Source organism: Rhinatrema bivittatum, chromosome 13 (genome assembly GCF_901001135.1).
Source record: "Rhinatrema bivittatum chromosome 13, aRhiBiv1.1, whole genome shotgun sequence".
In the NCBI taxonomy this organism is placed as follows: domain Eukaryota; kingdom Metazoa; phylum Chordata; class Amphibia; order Gymnophiona; family Rhinatrematidae; genus Rhinatrema; species Rhinatrema bivittatum.
This window is the reverse complement of record NC_042627.1, coordinates 32,000,984-32,020,047: the sequence shown is the minus strand read 5'-3', so window position 1 is coordinate 32,020,047 and position 19,064 is coordinate 32,000,984.

Sequence of the window (19,064 nt, the reverse complement as noted above, 5' to 3'; positions counted from 1 at the left end):
TTTTTTTTAATGAGGCAACTCTTTTAAATGTTGCATCAGGTGCCCAGGAGACGTGGCTGTATGCCCATTTTGGACAAATGTTTCACATGCATCTTACTGCATCAGACCCTAAATCTACAGCTTAAAAGTTTTTAGATATGGTGTTTGCAGAGAGGTGGCTGGGTGGGGAAAGGGTTTGCTCTTTCAGACTATCTATAAACACCCCACACTGGAAATCTAACCAGATCTGACAGTATCCTCCAAAGTGGGATAAGCCTTGATCCCATTCATAAAAAAAGAAATTGGTTTAGAAAGTATGTGAATGTTTCCGATGGTTTTTCTGACCCCAAGCAGCTTTCTCTATTTTTTTTTAGCAATAAGATTATCTCTGTGGGCAAGACCTTTTTTTGTATCCCAGAATTCATAGGGCTCTTCTCTACCTTGAATCCTCTTATAATAAATGAATAGTTTCTCTTTCTCCTTTTTTTCACAATGTTGGTATAATTTATTTCAATTACAGTTGGGGTATTCTAATTATTGTAAAAATGGCAAGATACATAATAATGCCAATAACTTCATGAGTAGTGGTGGTTGCTTTTTTCTTGTTCCTATTCCTCTCAAGAATTTTTGTTTTTTTCTTGAAGTATAAAATTGAAAATTATCAATAAAAAGTTAAGATACAACAAAAAAACAAACAAACGAAGCTAACCAGCTGACAAGGCATGTTGCACTTGTGACAGAAAGAGAAATTTAGTGAGAGACTAAGCAGTGAAATGTGTTTAGAAAGTGAGCCAGTGGATCAATCAGGTATGTGAGGAGGGGAGCCTGTTATAGCTAACAGGATGCACAGTAAGATGAGGAGGAGGGAGGAAACTGAGGCACGCATGAATGTGTGGAGGGGTGGGGGGAAGGAGTCTTCTCCCCCTCCTGTATCCTCTTTGCCCTTCCCCTCCCTCCAGCCAATATATATATATATATATATATATATATATATATTGCCATAATCCACCCCTGAGCATCCCCAAAGCCTGATGGGCACTTTCTCTGTGAGGAGCACAGGATTAATCAAGAAGCCATGCAGAGCCAGACCCAGCCCAGTGGGAGCCCCAGAAATCACCATTGCCTCTGCTTCACCATGGTTGGGGCAGCATTTCCTGTTTTCTAATCCCATATTCCACTGATCAGCAGATAGAGGGGCCAATGCAATAAGACATGCACAGAAAACGGGCGCTCGTATTGAGCACCCGTTTTCCTAATGCATGTGCAGCCACATCCCCTGGGCACCCAATGCAGTTGTTAAATGAGGAGGCTGCATAAAAATGGCTGTGCTAGGGGAGAATTGGGCACCTGTAGTACTCAGTTACAACTCACGCCCACAATTGCAATGGACGCTCAATATGTGCGTCCATTTTTATTCCGCTTCTTTAGGCTCATTTTTCTGTTATTTTGCTGAGGTTGCTGAAATGTCTTATATTAAACGCCCCTTGCTATGGACATCTAAATTGTGCCATAAGAATTTTTTTTTTTTTTAATCAATGCAATAATCATTTATTTTTCTCCACTGCAAGCAGTAAATTAAATTGTCACAAAGATACTAAGTGGGAAGTCACACTCATGGTAACACAGAAGACAATATTTTTTATTTCTCATGAGCCTTTGACTCATGAATTGACTTTACTCCACCTCCAGGGCTGGAGGTAAATTTGCCACATTAAAAGTGTGTGTTAGACACCCAATGCTTTCCTGAATCAGGGGTAATAGCTAATGGCCTCATCTACATGGAATTTACATGTGATGAGCGGCTATTAGCTAAGCATTTGTTTGGGCACATGTTTTGGATGCATTGATCCCCTTATTGCATTGGGTGTTAGTCTAGCGCGTCCAAAACGCATGTCCAACCAAGTGTAAACCTGTGCGCTAGGCTGGGTGTTCTTTATTGTATCAGCCCCAGAAAATGTTGCCTGTGAGCCTTCAGCATGCTCACAGGACAAGCACAGACATGGAAGAGGGAAGGAGCAGCATAAGTAGCTTTACTACTGGACAGGTATTTTGACCAGGGTCCAGATGTAGTGGCAGTAATGTCAGGAAACATCGATCTATGCAACAGCAGAGGAGGCGGCACCACAAACAAGATGAGGTCAGGCAGTCAAGGCCAGTGCTTCCATTAGGCAATCTAAGTGAACACCAAGAACACCAAAATTTTAGGGAGGCAAAATCCTGCCCTCACTAGGCCCAGAAGGGTGCCGTGTCAGAGCTAATACTGCCAAATAGGGGAACATTATGTTGAAGCCACTGCCACTGATAGGAGGGAGCGCTGTGCCAATAGGTAAGTTGGGGGAGGGGGTATATGACTGAAGATTTGTCTAGGGTGCCAAATACTCTTGCACCAGTCCTGCAGGCAGTATACCATGTAGTAGAAAGGGGGGGGGGGGGGGGGCGGAGCAGGGCGGGGGAAGGTAAAAGAAGGAAGCAGATGATGGCAATGATGAAGTTAAGTGAGAGAGAAGTAAATGCTGAGCATGGGGAGATTAAGTGACAGGGGAGTGGATGATGGGCATGGGATGTGGTTAACAAAGAGGGGAGTGGATGCTGGAGATGGGATGATTAAGAGACAAAGGAGTGAATGCTGGGGATGGGATGTTTAAGAGACAGAGGAGTGAATGATGGGGATGGGGTGATTAATAGACAGGGGAGTAGATGTTGGGGATTGGGAGATTAAGTGACAGAGGAGTGGATGCTGGGCATAGAATGTGGTTAACAGAGAGGGGAGTGGATGCTGGATATGGAGGAGATAAGAGACGGGGAGGTGGATGTTGGGGATAAGGGTGGTTAAAAGACAGGGATGTTGGGATGATGGCTACTTAAGAGACATGGTAATGGAATCATGGATGGGGGACAGAGATTGGATGGAAGGGGGGTTGATTAGGAACTGGGAAATTATAGTGGATAGGGAGAGCAGCAACTGGGCAATTGTGGATTTCAATGATGACTGGAAGATTGGGTGAATGGGGAGAGTGGGAGGTAGGGAGGGCAGGGACTGGAGGTATGGTGAGTTGGGGGTAGGTGGAAACAGTGTGTGAGTCTGGACAGAGAGAGACTGGGAGCTGGAAGAATGAATGAGGATGTGAGGGACAGGGAGCTGGTAGTGAAAGGGGAGGATATTTATTTATTTGTTTATAAACAGTTGATATTCTACTTTAACTAAGCTAGTCTTGTGATATATCATAATCAAATTTGTAGAAGAATCCCTATACATTGGCATTTACATTTATACGAAGCATAAAACAAAGGAAAAATTTCAAGATGGGACAGAGATTCAATAAGGATTGAAGTGGTTAACTAAAGGAGTAGCAAGGAGAGGTAGTAATTAAGGATTGCTAGATGCCTTAGAGTACGGTGATAGAAGATACACCAGGATGAATGCAATAGTAAAAGTGCAATAGATAAATAAATAGAAGTCAATGATACCTGCAGTCTACAAGTGATGGCGTTAAACGTGTGCTTTGATTTCAGATCAATTACAATCAAAATGTTATGGGTTGCTCTTTCGATATATAAGGTTTCTCGAAGGCGTTTTTACAAACTTATTGAAATAGGTTGAAAAGAGTACAATGGACTAACAGGCTGATACAGTAAAAATCGCGCTCTCCCGGCGCACGCAGAGGCCACTCTCCTGTGCACGTGATTCAGTAAAAAAAATTATTCAAATTAGGGCCCGCGGTTAAAAGTGCAAATAAATAAAAGTAAATATCCAGCTTAGCAGAGCTGTCCTCATAGTCAGTCTTATGCCAGGCAGCAAAGTTTGGCGCAGGAGACCTTAATGGGCAGAGTTTTACATTTTGAAAACTATGAGACCTAGTGCAGAGATAATGAGAAGTCCAAGTCTTTGAGTATACACTTTTCTTATCAAGTACCAGTAGTCGAGTTACTGCCTAGATACAGTTGTCACAGCATTTGAAGTGAGTTTAAGGAAAGACCTGTCTGCATAGCCAAGCCTTAGTTTTCTTTTTTTTTTCTGAAGTTATGATAAGAAGTCTCAAGATGGAAGGATACTGGTATCTCATTCCACAGATTTGGGGCAAAGCAGCAGAGTGTCTGTGCAAGGAAGTGAAGCAAACAAAAGGAGAGAGAAGATACAGAAAATGGAAAGGAGACCCTGGAAAAGGAGTTTGGAGAAAAGGATGGCACTGAAGGCAGGAGAAAAAGACAGGACCATTATAAAAAAGTATAATGCCTAGTCAACAAAAGTAGAAAATATTTTATTTTTTTGACTGGCCTATGTCAACTATAGGAATATGCATTTCATATGTCACTATATTTTGCACAGTGCAGGAAGAAGTGGTGTACTGCATGCAGTGGTGTATTGCATGCAGAATCTGACTTCTCTGATTTCTATTTCTATTGTGTGGTCTCTTAATCACTATTTGTTGAGGTTTTGCCTGTGTTTTGCATTTATAACTGAAATGAGATATTCTGCTAGAGTGTAGTTGTATAGGGAGTTGTTATATTCCAGTTTATTCTGTTTTCCCAGTAAGAGGTGTATTGGTGTTCTAGGGTCTGTTGTAATATTTGTAGTGCTGCCTTTCATAGGTAGGAATTTTGCTGTTTGAGTCCTGGGAGTTATTTTTATTTCATTTATTTAGCTCAAGCCTTTTTATTGGTAACTCAAGGCGAGTCATATTCAGGTTTTGTAGATATTTCCCTGTCCCCAGAGGGCTTACAAAGGGTATGATTTATTAAGACTTTTTTTTTTGCCATACTATGGGGAAAGCCTTATTAAATGAGGCCCTAAGTCTGTACCTGAGGCAATGGAGAATGAAGTGACTTACCCACAGTTACAAGGATTTGAACTCAGGTTTCTTAGTTTTCAGTCTGCTGCCCTAAACACTAGGCTTCTACTCCGTTCCAGTTAGTGCTGTTTGTCTGTTGTTTTTTTAATGCCTGGTAGTGAAGCATTTGTGTTGCTATTAAAGAGATATCTTCTGAATACTTGTGAAAAGTCTAATTGTGTATTTCTGTTTTTTAATGTTTTATAGATCATTAAAAAGAAATTCATATTTGGGTGGATTGTCTGAATTCCATAGTAATCTAAATTGGTCCCTTTCTATTATGCAACATTTGGGAGATAATAAAGATGTAGTTGAAACAGTGGCATTTTTTTTTAAAGTTAGGCTAGGATAATAAAACATTTCCATGTGGCAGTCCCCCCCCCCCTTCCCCCCCACTGAGTTGGCAACCCTAGGCAAATCCTTGGAGGGCATTCCCTTCCTCCCCACCTCCTCTGCTTTTGCCTTACCAAACAAGTGAGTCACTAGCCGCCTAGTCCTAATTAAAAAACTGAAAACCTGGCTTTTCAAACAAGCCTTCCCTGATTGAACATTCGTTCGTCCGTTGTTTGTTGATCACCTACCAAGTCGCCCACCTAGTCATTATTTTACTTTGCTAGTTTTCTTCTCTATAGTAAGGCTATGTTATGCTATTTCCATTTCTTACAGTTGTCCTGAATTCATCACCTTGTTTTTTGTAACTTTTTCTCCTATATCGTTGGTTTCCCTTGTTTTGCTGTAAACCGGTACGATAAGATATTTATCTTGAGTATCGGTATATTAAAAGATTCTAAATAAATAAATAAATAAATAAATAAATAAATAAATAACATCCCAAATAATCATTCCCAGTCCCTCGGGTCAACCCTGAAGGAGCTCCCCCAAATGAATAACTCCCTTAACCCCTTTGGAGGCAGGCTCATAAACAAAATAAGCAATAGCTAATTGCACATTATTTAATCAACTAGTTTTTGGGATAACAATAACAGAAAAAAATTGAAAAAGTTCACCAAGCAAATTCATTTTCAGCTCCCTCCTCCACTTATCCACAGCCCACTTACAGGCCGATACAGTACAGTGCACTCTGGTGGAACGCACTGTTAACCTGCATTTGGACTCGTGTTTTCGATGCGCTAGCTTTACCCCTTATTCAGTAAGGGGTAATAGCGCGTTGAAAACACGCGTCCAACCCCCCCTCCCCCCCCCCGAAACTAATAGTGCCCGCAACATGCAAATGCATGTTGATGGCCCTATTAGTTATTCCCATGCTATTCAGTAAGGTAGGCATTAATTTCTGCTGGCACCAGGAAAGTGCACAGAAAAACAGTAAAAACTGCTTTTTTGTGCACCCTCCGACTTAATATCATGGCAATATTAAGTCGGAGGTCCCAAAAGTTAAAAAAAAAAAATTTTAAATGTAAAATTGGCCGCGGCTCGCGCCTCTTTTAACCGCGGGCCCTAATTTGAATAATTTTTTTTACTGAATCACGTGCACAGGAGAGTGGCCTCTGCGTGCGCTGGGAGAGCGCGATTTTTACTATATCAGCCTGTTAGTCCATTGTACTCTTTTCAACCTATTTCAATAAGTTTGTAAAAACGCCTTCGAGAAACCTTATATATCGAAAGAGCAACCCATAACATTTTGATTGTAATTGATCTGAAATCAAAGCACACGTGTAACGCCATCACTTGTAGACTGCAGGTATCGTTGACTTCTAAGGTACCTTTCTGTCTGCGCCATTAATTTCAAGGAAATGATGACAAGTGAATTTTTTTTTTTCCTGATAGCGTGTTGCCTGTTTTTTTTTTTTAAGAGAGAGAGCAAGAGGATGGAAGAGTTTATAAAGAGTGCTGCTGCTTTATTTACTCTCAATTAATCATGCTCAACTGTAAACAACGTGTCTGTTTTAGTACTGCTGACAATTATCCACTTGTCAACATCTCCCCCCAAGTACCTTCAGCATCTGGCAAATGCAGAAAACAGCTAAATCAAAATGAGCAGTTTCGCCTAAGTGGAAAAGATAGCGACGCGTCAGGCTTTCTTAACTCTTGAATCGTAAAATTGCCACGGGGATAAAATGGCTGGCTTTCAGCACTGCAGAAAGCCGGCCGGTTCTTGCTGCCGTCCTCCTCTTACAAGTGCTCCTTGCCCTGGCTGGGGCTATGTTGGAGAGGGAAAGCAGTTCATCGAGCTGCGCGAGGTAGCGTTACCTGCGAGCAATTCTGTGTCTGCATCTATTGGGTCATGCCCGGAGCGCTGCACGGGTAGAGTGGGAAAGCACGTAATAAGAATACAATTGTCATCCTTATTATATTGCGGGGGTTTTTTAATTGCGCGCGCACACATTACACCCCCCCCCCCCCTTTGCCAGCTTTCTGTGCATGACCATTTTCGTGTGTAATCTTCAACTTTCCTACGCACCTCTCTCTTGTTTGTTTGGTTTTTTTTACGTGATAAAATCCCTGGAATCAAGGTCAAGCAACTTTTAAGAGTCCATTTGAGGCTGAATTGGCAAAACGTTAAGCAAAACAATCAGAGTTGCCCAGAGAGATTCTGTTAAATTCGTAATTTGTGACGATAAGAACGTTTGACCTTGGATGTTCTCCGGTTTTGGAAGTCAAAGCAATAATACGAAAAGGAAACCTATTGAGATGTTAGTCCTTACTTGTGATGCGGGGAGTATGTCCAATTTTTTTTATCCTTTGCCAGTAGCTGCTTAAACATAAAGTACTTGTACTTAGAATAAAATCCTACTCCATGCTATCCTATAGGATCCTCATCCTGTCTCCCCCCCCCCCCCCCCCCCCCCCCCCCCGGCCTGCCAGTCCTAGTCACTATTCTGGAAGAACAACAATATCCTGAAAATATGAGACTAACAGCCCGAATAAAACTGGAAGAAATTATACCAAAATGGGAAGAAGGACTCAGGGCTACCATCCTAACTAACTACCTCTTGCCTTCCTCCAGGACTGTGCTTGAAGAGGGCAGAAATAGTTTCCTATCCGGTGTGCAGGAGAGCCTGGGAAAATTAAAAGGTAGGGTTAGGAGGAGCCAGGCAGGTAGGCAGGGTGGATAAAAGGGATAGGGGTAGGGCAGCAGACTTACCTGTCTGTAGTGCAATACCCGCTCTTCCTCCCATAGGCGCAGATTCTAGCACGCCTGAGGCAGACTTGGGACTTACAACATCCTTGGGCTTGCGATGAATGAGAGAGTTGTGCGTGGACAAGGACCTGAAGCTGTGACCTTGAATGGCCAGGTTTGCTGTGCTTGGATTGTACATTATTTTATGAATGTTTTATTTTTTTTTTCCTCCACTGCAAACATTGGAGCCAGCAGATGATAAATCTTCCAAATAAATAAAAGTAAAGATCCAGCTTAGCAGAGCTGTCCTCATAGTCAGTCTTATGCCAGGCAGCAAAGTTTGGTCCAGGAGACCTTAATGGGCAGAGTTTTACATTTTGAAAACTATGAGACCCATGCAGTAAAGTACACTTACATTCTGGCAGAAATTGCAATTTAACTGTAAGATTTCTACCAGGACTCCTATTCATTAGAAACTTAGATGCAGAAGTTTCCTATGGGCAACGTCATAAATAACTACACCTCGCTGAGGTGAATTTTTACATTTAGGACAGCATTAATGGGTATCTGCATTAGAAATTCATTAAATTTAAATAAACTGCTTTGCGTAATTTTGCATATTAACATCTTATTTGAATCTATACCTATTAATATGCATTAGTGATGAAAAATGATGATAGGCATTTAATGAACGTGTAAATAGACCCCTTCAATAATCAATATAGCCACCTAAATATATTGTAGAGTAAAGAGCGGAAAGGCTATTCCTGAGAAGATAATAGTGATGCATGTATTTTAGTAAATAAAGTGAATCTGGGACTCTGCAAAGAAAGGGCAGAAGTCTTTCAATGGGACAAATGCCAGCACTGCTCTCCATTTTTTTCTACCCCTGTGGATTCAGTTATCATTCATTAGTCGGGCAATTCTAGTGTTATGAACAGGTAAACTGGTGATTGAGGAAAATACAGAACAATCAGGTCTGACTTTATCTTATATCATTATAAGAAGAAGATGATCCTGAAAAATCAGTTTGTGGGCAAAACAAGAAGGCAATATAGAACTCATCTGAAATTGTGATGGACACGATTTTACTCAGATATTCATTTTCATTTGCTTGTGAAACGTGTATGAAACATCCCTAGGAATGAAAGTAAAGCCATTCCTTAATGGTTTCGAATGTTAAATACAATATCAAACAGAGATGGGATTGAACTAAAAATAATTTGCCCTGGCCAAGTGGAGACCTGCACGAGTAATTCTTAAGCTGATGGAAGGTAGGATAGATAGCTGCTGAAGTAGCCCATAGTTTGGACAGGGGAGCCAAATATTGCTCCTTTGTGACACCTAGTGGCTAATTAAAGACTAGCAGCAGAAATTCCTCTAGGATGAGTGGCATCCTGTTTTCTTTGTCACTGGAATTTCTACATGAGAATATCTAATAAGAGCTGGATAGACAGGAGAGAGAAGAAAGAAATGAACTTTATTTGTATACCTGCTATAAAATATGTTGCAATATCGGTTGTTGTTGTTGTAGGGCCACCTTTTCATTTAATAGTGCAGTGCCCCGTGTTCTAGCTGTGAGCAGGATTAACCTTCTTGTTTTAAAATCCCTCTGTCTGTGTGTGTGTGCTGGCCTGAAGCATGAAAGGGACAGAGGTGGCCTGCACAGCAGTGCCTCACCTTTTTAGAAATATTTTCAAAGTGAAGCATAATGTTTGAAATGCTTTATTTTATTATTATTATTATTATTATTATTATTATTATTATTATTGTACGAAGAATCTCTGTCAGACTCGGGAGTTCATTTCCAAAGTAGGCTCTTGAAGTGAAACGACAGAAGGACAGAAAAACAAAACAAAAAACAAAGGAGGCAAATCCCCCCCCCCCCTAAACATCTGGCACACATGTTTAGCCTGTTCTTGTTTTTCTGTGTACTATGGAGGAAGAGGCAGCAGCCCAGTGAGATACATTTTTCCCTCTTTTTGTGACAAAAGCTAATCAATCTTAAACTATGTAATTGATTTTAATGAAGTGTTTTTCGCATTAATGATCGCCTGAGGTCAATGGCAAAATCTGGGCAGCCAGAACATCTTTAGCTGGTTCTGCTTGGCTACTTCTGGTAACTTTCCTGTAAGGTGCACTTAGTCGACAAAAATGCCCCCAAATACTGCTAACCCACCTAAAAGAGGGCTTGGCATGTATCTATTTTTTTTTCTTGCTACCTCCCGCTTTTAACCTTGTAATTTATGCACAATTAATTGAGATATCTTTTATAGTTGATGCGTTGTAAAATTAATGCCTAATTTATGTAATTAGTCAATTAACTATAATTCCAGCATATGTTCCAAATGCCCAGAAGGTGTTCTGTTTCCCAGGTACTTATTTTGGTGTCATGAAATGCAGTTGATTAATTTTGCATGCATATTAATTTAAGATCTGTTTAGCAGTTCCATTTGTGAAAGTAGATTTAATATTTATCTTTCTAACCTTTCCGGGAGAAAAATCGCGCGGGTGATGCGACTTTCTACTGTTATAGCCCATCAGAATTTTCTGTACTTATTTATTTTTTTATAATGATCTATTCCTCTTTGGTGGATTATGTTCGCTTGTTATCTTCTATTTGATTTTCCATGTTTCTGCCGGATAGTCTCCCCAAATTCACAGATGATTATTTAATATTCAATTTTTTTTCTGAAGGAAAAGCACAATATCCCACGGACATTGCCATAAACTGTCGCCTTATTATAATGAGATTCATAGGAAATAGCTCCAAGAGAGATCCGGTACAGACCTTTGAGAAAAATCGCTTTTCTATACATGACTATTAAAGGATGCTTTAATAGCTAGCTTTCTATTTGCAAACAGAAAATATATTAACTGCAGCAAGCGACATCAAAAGACTTAAAACGTTGCTTCATTTATCCTCTTTTCTTCCGGAGCTTGGCTCTATTACAAAACTTTTGTGTTCTGCTTTATTAAAACTGCTTTGAAATACACAATCGGCGTTCCTGGTTCCGGCGTTCCGAACTCTCCCTTTATCTAAACATCTCCCTATTGGAATGTCTTTCTGATTCTGCGATTATATGTTAGGTGATGCTTTGAAATACACGGACTAATCTTCGGGCTGGCTGAAAACGCATAGGAAGACCGCACGGAAGCGTCTAATGTCAGAAGAACTGCGTCCAGCCGGTCGTCCTACCGTAAGGCTCGGGAAATGGGAAATTCTCTCACTTTGGCACATTGTCCTTCGGACTCCTGCTTCGCATTTTTAAGATGAAGGAGAATGTTTTTAGTTGTGACGGAAAGATAAAGGAAATGATCTTTTTCTGGCGGACAGATTGACTGTGGGCTTTTTTTTTTTTTTCCGTGGCCAGGTCTAGTTTCTCTGATTGCAACAGTGCAAAAGTTACTTTTTTTGAAATCACTTGCTCGAGTAAAAGTGATGATGATGATGGTGATGATAATGATACAGCTTTCTGCCCATCTTTCCGGACAAATTAAAGAGCGATTTAATTAATAAAATCAGAGGGCAGTGGAAGTGTTATGATAATGAAGTTAAATGAGTGCACGGAAAAATATTCCCTAATCCAACGCATTGGTAAAAGCCCCCTTAATTCTGCTCATCACTAAAGGGGTTTGAAGCACCATAATGAGATTCCTCTGTCTGCTAATTAATTGACACCCTCCTGAATATTCATATGTGCTAGCACCAATACGTTCTTAATTGCACTGTAGAATGGATCTCAGAGGGAAGTAAATCGCCATAGACTTAATTAAAATAATGTATTCCAGATATAGCACGGTGAAGATGAGACATTTGTCGTCAAACGCTAAGAAAGTGGCACCTGCTTTGCAGTGGGGAAATTATCACATCAATGCCCAACTTGAATTAAGCGGAGTGGAAAGAGATTCCAGTTAAGAAAAGAAATTGCAACCAAAAGATTTCCCTGAACGTGTCCGTCTTCAATTAAGAAATGAATGGATATTATCAGATGCTAGCAGTTTGGTACGTTGTCTTGACAGAATATGCTGGGACCGAAATAATCAAGACCTCTGACAGGATTCCGAACGAAGTCTTGTTTTTACAATTTGACTAAGTCTGGTCAGGGATGCCCTCTACAGAGGCATAAGAGGAAATGGTTTTTGTCCAATGCACCAAGCGCCTACATTTCTCCCCATCCATTGCAGGAAACACATGAAAATCTTGAGAATCATGTGTGAAAATGACACCTATTTTTTTAGACGATTTACCAGTTCATTTTTTAAATGAAAAATGTTCAGACATGATCCGCATCTTTTTTTTTTTCCTTTGGGCAAACAGGATTCAGATATATAGGGCATACATGGGAATTCGTAAAGTGCACATCCCGCATCCCCAGCATGTAATTGCACCTATCCGTATATTTAAAGATGCGTGATTATACATAAGTATAAACACATTCTTGACATATAGACATACACACACAAGCACACAATTGTACGTTTTATGAAATATATACAGAATTGTTCAAATGTGAAGGAGCTAGTTGACAATAAAAGCTATCAGAAAGTCAATGAAGTCAGCTACTCTAAATGTTTCATATTACCTAGCCTTTAAAATAGTTTTCTATATAAAAGAATGATTGAAAATGGTTGGAAAACGCTAATTAATCCCTGAAAATATTAAAACTACCTCAGGTTGAGAACTAAAAAGAATGTATTTGAAGATATACAGAAGCATATTGATTATACACATATAGACATTAACCGTGTAAATTTCTCCGCTAGCAGTTGCTATTTGTTTATTCATTAGATCTTTAGAAAATCTACATTGCCTCCAGATAGATGGATGATCATATGAAATTCACAAGCAGTTTACACTGCCAGCTGAGCGGGGCTCGAATGATCAACAGGTGGAAAAGGCACGAGTTTAAATTGTCTGTGAAGGGTTGGTTAGTTCCCTCTGGTATGAGAAGGAGGAAACCTCTTCTTCATTGTATCACTTATGGGGATTTTCATCAGAATCAAAGTTAATAGTTTTTAATACTTTGGTTAACAAGTCCAAATATTCAGCCCAGGTTCCTATCTAGACTTTTACAAAGGCCACCTTCTAGATTAGAAAACAAATATATGCCTTTTGTAAACAAAAATAGCAAAATAACAAAACAGAGTGAGCTGATAACTTCAGGAAAAAAATAGGATAGTCAAATCCACTTCTGAAATTCTGGTTAACTTGCACTCTTAAATGTGATCTTATTGGTTTAAAAAAAAAAAAAAGCAGGACTGCAGAATCCTTAGGACAGGTTAGATAAAAGCATTTTTATTTTTGTCTTTGCAGGAAGCCATCAGGTTTTACAGATTCAGTTATTTAGATCAAAATATGTTTCAGTGGCTAGTAAAAACCATGCATTTAGTATGAGATGTCAAATAAAAAAATGAATCTTCTATTGAAAAAAAAACACTTATTTTGATAATGCTAAATAGAATAGATTCATAAATTATAAACTAAGAACACTAATATTCTAAATAAAATAAAGGCGTATGTATCAACGTTCAAATCAAAATGCTTGAAACAGAGCAAGTAAAACGCATTACATTTTGTTTATCTTTTCGTAGAATTTTTGACAGGGAAGATTCGAAACTATAAAGTTCTTTTTCTGACTTATATAAAGCAGATAAGTAAAGTGCAAGAAATGTGTAAGACGTTTAAAGCCTTTCCACCTTACAAAGAGCTCTGTAGCAGGGCTTCTGATTAAACTATTGTCTCTATCATGTAGAGTGATAAAGCCGAGAAAACCACGAAGGGTAAACCCTTTCTAAGAAGCCTCTTTCAGAAAATGCATATTATATTATATAAGTCAGCAGTTTTCGGTTATTATATAAGTCAGTTCTCTGCTGTGGCACTGGCTCTTGCGGTATTGCCTCCTTTTAAGAGACAAACTATGGAGTAAAGCCGTATTGGGTGTATGTTTTGTGTACACCACATATACATGTAGTTTTCAGTGATTTCACATCCTTCCTGCAAGTTAGAAAAATATAAATATGCATATTAATTTAACAATTACTTTTACTCAGTCTTTTGATATCCAGACCTTTACTTCAACTCGTATAGTGTGCAACCCATCTTATGTATTAACCTCTCTTTTTCTCTCTCAGCGTCATACATATGTTCTGATAAATCCATATAGTTTCCAAAGCATATATTTTTTCTGTCATGAAACGTTGTGTATGTATCTACCTCTGCTATCAAAGCCATGCTCACTGTTATATACAACGCAGAGGTTTTCTCCTAGACTTGCTTACAACCTTTAATTGGTATTCTGTATCTGAATATATATACTTCCTTTTCTGGGGTCAATACACAGGAAACCTGGGTGGACGTGGTTTCTTAAGCTATACGCATGCTCTATATGCACATAGAAGGTAAGTTGATTATTATCCAAACATAAACACAATGCATGTATAAATACCGAAGCAAAAGATGAAATAAATGTCCCAGTTATAGATCTGACTGATACTGATCATATCCTATCATCTGGAAAATATGCTGTCTTTAATCTGAAACGTTTGCAATGAAAATGACCATTCCGAAAATTATGAAGTATTTTTCACTTTCATAATAATGATTTTACATTGAACAACTAAGTAGATATTTATGGTTCACAAACAAGGTATAAAACTGTTTTCTAGGGTTAAGAGATTCTCGGATTGAATCTAATTAGTAAATAACCCAGATATGCTAGAAAACTCTGCTGCACTTCTAGGGGAGCTAGCAATATTCAGCACAACATTTTGGCAAACCACCTATTTACCGAGAAGTCTTGGAACAATAACGCGAAAGAAATATCCATGTCCCATTAGAATACAGTCGCTTGTTGTTTTAAGACACGAGTATATTTAAACCATCCCTTGGCTCACTGGAGGTTAGTTACGATCCCTTGACCTCTTTTGGCCCGCTTTGTGGGTGGCTGCACAGTGGAAACTGAACACAAAAGAGCACAAGTAAAATAAATCAGGTGGTATTAACTTTCACAAGAAAAAAAAAGCATTGGAAATGACAGTACAGTAGTAAAAACTATTTCTGGAGTGAAAGCATTCATTGCAATATATATAAAATATACACATTTGTATATTATAAACTCACTCATTAATGCGCCTTATGAGAATTTTAAAATATGGGAATCCCTCACTTGCCCATCCACCTGGGCAGTTTTGGGTTGCAGGCTGTTCCAAACTTTCTGGTAGGTTGGTATTATAAGATATCTAGATATCAGTCAGACACTCTATGTAGCAAATAGGTATAGGGTCATAAAAGCATAACTAGTAAATAGGCTTCTAAGCCTCTTTTTGGCTACGATGAAATGCGGGCCCTGAGCCATGGGCTGAGAAGGATCCTTCCTTGGACTTTTGCTGAGGAGAACCTATATAATATGGTTAAGGCCCTGCCATCGGACCCCATTAGGAACAAAAACTGTTTGCACCCTGGCCAAACCGAGATTAAACTTCCCTGAAAAGAATAATATTTTTTTTAAATCACTTATTATCAAGGACATTAATTTAGGTCTTTGTTTTCCAAAGATTTTCTCCTTTTGTGTAACGCTGGAAAAGTTATTGAAAAACAGGGTCACTGGTTCTTTGAATGAGGTCTTTTCACAAAGTAAATGCAGACAAAGCATTTTTTTTTCCGCTGGAGTGTAGTGGACCTTAGAAAAGCTTTTTTTTAAAAATATTAACAATGATTAGGAATAAGAACAAACAAGTACGCATAGCAGTGCAGAAAATAAATGGGGGGTTGGGGGGGGGGGTGATAAAATTGAGTTTGAATCAAATGAGTTTTAGGAAAGTGTAGTTTAAAAACAAAACAAAAAAACAAGTTTACTCCACCCAGCTATTAAACAAAAGACAATACTTATTCTGGGTGGTACTGCACAGAAGTTGATTCAGTTTTGACAATGTTGTTTAGCTATCATTTGCTATTTTGAATGAATGGGAGCAATCCCCCTTTTTACAACATTTGTTTCCTATTATGGAGAGGTGCAGCAGTTGAGGGCAGACATGTGAAAGTGGCTGTTTGATTCTCCCTTTTCATCCCCCTGACCCTGCTTTTGTCCCTTCTCACCCTGGGAATGTCACGCCTCACTACTTCACTTTGAGATGCTCTGGAAAGTGGCTTTGTTATTCCCTTTTAGACACACACGAAATTGTTCTCATTGCCCCTGCTGTAAAAGATACTTCAAATTGGGACTCGGTTCACAAGTGCAATGCAATTTGGCTTAGCTCAACCTTTGTTCTGATTGTACAAATGACCAAACAGTGCACACATTATACAGTTGATCTACTGCTGCCTTAACACCAGAGTTAGGGGCTGGGATAAAAAGCAAGTTAATCCCCTCACTACCAACGTGGCATTTTTAATATTTCCTACAATGAAATTATAAAAAAAAAGTTTTAAAGCGAAAGATAATGTAACAGTTCAAAAACGTATTTCTAATTCTTAGAAAACAAGCCACCGAATAAAGACGATGCACATTCTAATTTCAATATTTAAAAAAGTGGGTATTTATTTGCTAAGAAATGAATGAGCTTTACTGGCTAGACTTATTATACCAATAATACCAAGTCGGACGCATCTTCCTCTTTTGTATCAGGGTTCCTGATACACACCAAGAAATGCACTATGAAAGTGCCTAAGCATAGATTCGTTGAAATAACAGGATAGTTTAATTATTATAAAGATTTGTTATGTTTAACCCTTTTCTGAAAAGATGCAATGTGAATTATTACCTGCCGTTATCTGTGATTTTCGTCCTTGGAGACAGGGGTGGTTTAGTACGCGTACAAAGTCAGCGCTAAATTCTTCCGAGAGGACTGCTGGGTCCTGTAATAATCAGTGCAGGATTTGACAAGTATATTGTAATACAGTATGAGTCACAAATCTACAAAATACATGTTAGTGGGTGTTCCACCAGATCAAGGGAGTAAGACGTCAGACGTATTTAATGGACAGAGAGAGAGAGAGAGAAAGCGATGAATGAGTTACTTCTTTTAACATAGAGAACCTGTATATCCAAATCATTAAATGTTTATCAAAAAATGGCAATGAAAGCTAAAAGTATGAATTTTCTTATATTGTTGCAAAAGTCATTAGGGCTGAATAAACGCTTCACATATGCATTTTACAGTACTATTATAATACAGTAATTTAAAAATGATAAAGCAAAATAGGGGCAAGTCAAGTATTTTTAAATGCTGATCAGAGTAAATAGATACCGAATACTGAGGGTTTGAAACTGTGAATTGGTATTTATCTTTGCTTTCCTTAATGTTAGAGGAATTATAAATGTCCATTTTGAGGAAATAAAAATCCAAACATATTCAACACGATGTTCTTCTCCAAATCCTTCAAAACATATTAGGATCTTGTAATCTTTTTTTTTTTTTGCCTCATTGTTTCCACAAAAAGAATGAATACATGAAACGTTGGGAGTTCGTTTTTATTTGTTGTTTTTTTAATTTGGTTCACCTTTCAGAGTTTAATTCAATATCATTCAAATTTTCATTTGCATAGCAAAAAATGCAACAGTTGCATGCATTCCTGAAAGTTTGCGGAAAACAGTACTATTACCTAATGCAGTTTATATTCCTAGAAGAGTGAGTTTCGCCTGTCCAGAAGCTTGATTCGAAATGTAATTTAAACCTGAGCAACTTAGATAATTATTTACCATAAAGTGCCTGGTGTACAGGAGTGTATTTGATGTTGGGTTTTGGTTTTTTTTTTTTTTTTTTTGGCGACACACGTTAAAAATTTGCTCAGGTATCTGCAACAAGTAAATAAATAAATAAAAATGTGTCTGACAGCACATTGTGTACTTATAGGGAAAAAATCGCCTGTTATTGAAATATTTAAGTTAATTCGTCCCAGTTCTGAGTAGATGCGCTGTTGTTTCAGAAATAGATTGTGTGTTCGGTACATTGACAAGAACAATTTTTAATTGCCCGTTGACAGGCAGGGGAGTTTGTTTTAGTGTTGAATACTCGGCGAACAAAGTCCTTTTGAAAGAAAGATAAGTAGGTCTCACGCCACCAAAGTGGCAGGTTTGGTAAAGAATGCCGGGAGGGACAAAGACCCTGGTGCATTCGTCTTAGTTCCCAGAGGCAGCAAATTCACTTACTTTGGTAAACTAAAATCGAAAAAAAAGCGCCTCTAAACCGAAATCTATTAGCTCCCTTTTCACTGCCAATAAGCAAACAGAGGGGGAAAGCTACTCCATTAAAAAAAAAAAAATCTGGGAGGCTTAGCTGCAAATGCATGAACGCAACCTCACTGTGGAGTTGACTTCCAAGATAGGAAAGCTTGTGTTGGACCTAGTATTGTTTGGCAGCCTAGGAAACCCTTAGAAGCTAGTTGGTACTCTCCCCCCCCCCACTGTTTTGTAAATATTAACAGAGTTGTGGGGACCTTTCATTTAAAAGTGTGGCTCGGAGTATTACTACTTCTATTTATTATTATTGGAAAAATCCTGAATCCTCTTCAGGAACACACCTGCATGCAAACAGAAGCGATTAAAATCAATACTGTGTTTGCACTTCTCTGACTCCCTTTTCTTCCTACTTAACAGCCTGGTTGCCACTGAAGCGAATTGTGGATTTATGGAGGAAAATTAGCATAAATTATTACCAAATCTGTAAACGTGTGTGGTCCTGCTTGTGGGGAAAAGGTCTATTGCAAACCTTCCAAGCAGAAAGGTGGTCCTTGGTGGGCTTCATGGAAAGATTGAATGGCTATCGCTCGAAATAGATTTCCATTTGGTTTGCACATTGATATAATTGACTTATGTGCATTTTATACAGTTTTCCCAACACCTCCCTGAGTTTCTTATTTGAATCAGTCCTCAGAAAGCTTCTATTTGTTTTGCTTTTCTACACAATAGACAATGATTCACTTTTAAATCTTTCTAAGAATCATTTCTTTTCACTTAATGTTGGTTTTGGGAGAGAAATGCACATTGTAAATTAAATGTAACCTTTTCAAGTTTTCTGTTTATTTTAGAAACTGCTGTTAATATCAACTGAATATCCTTCACAAGTCCCACCTTCCATCAAAGAGTTCTTGTTAATTAGAGCAAACTTTCATTAATTCATCTTCCATATTTTAGCTCCTTCCCCTTGTAGATTATTTATATCAGTTAAAAATATGA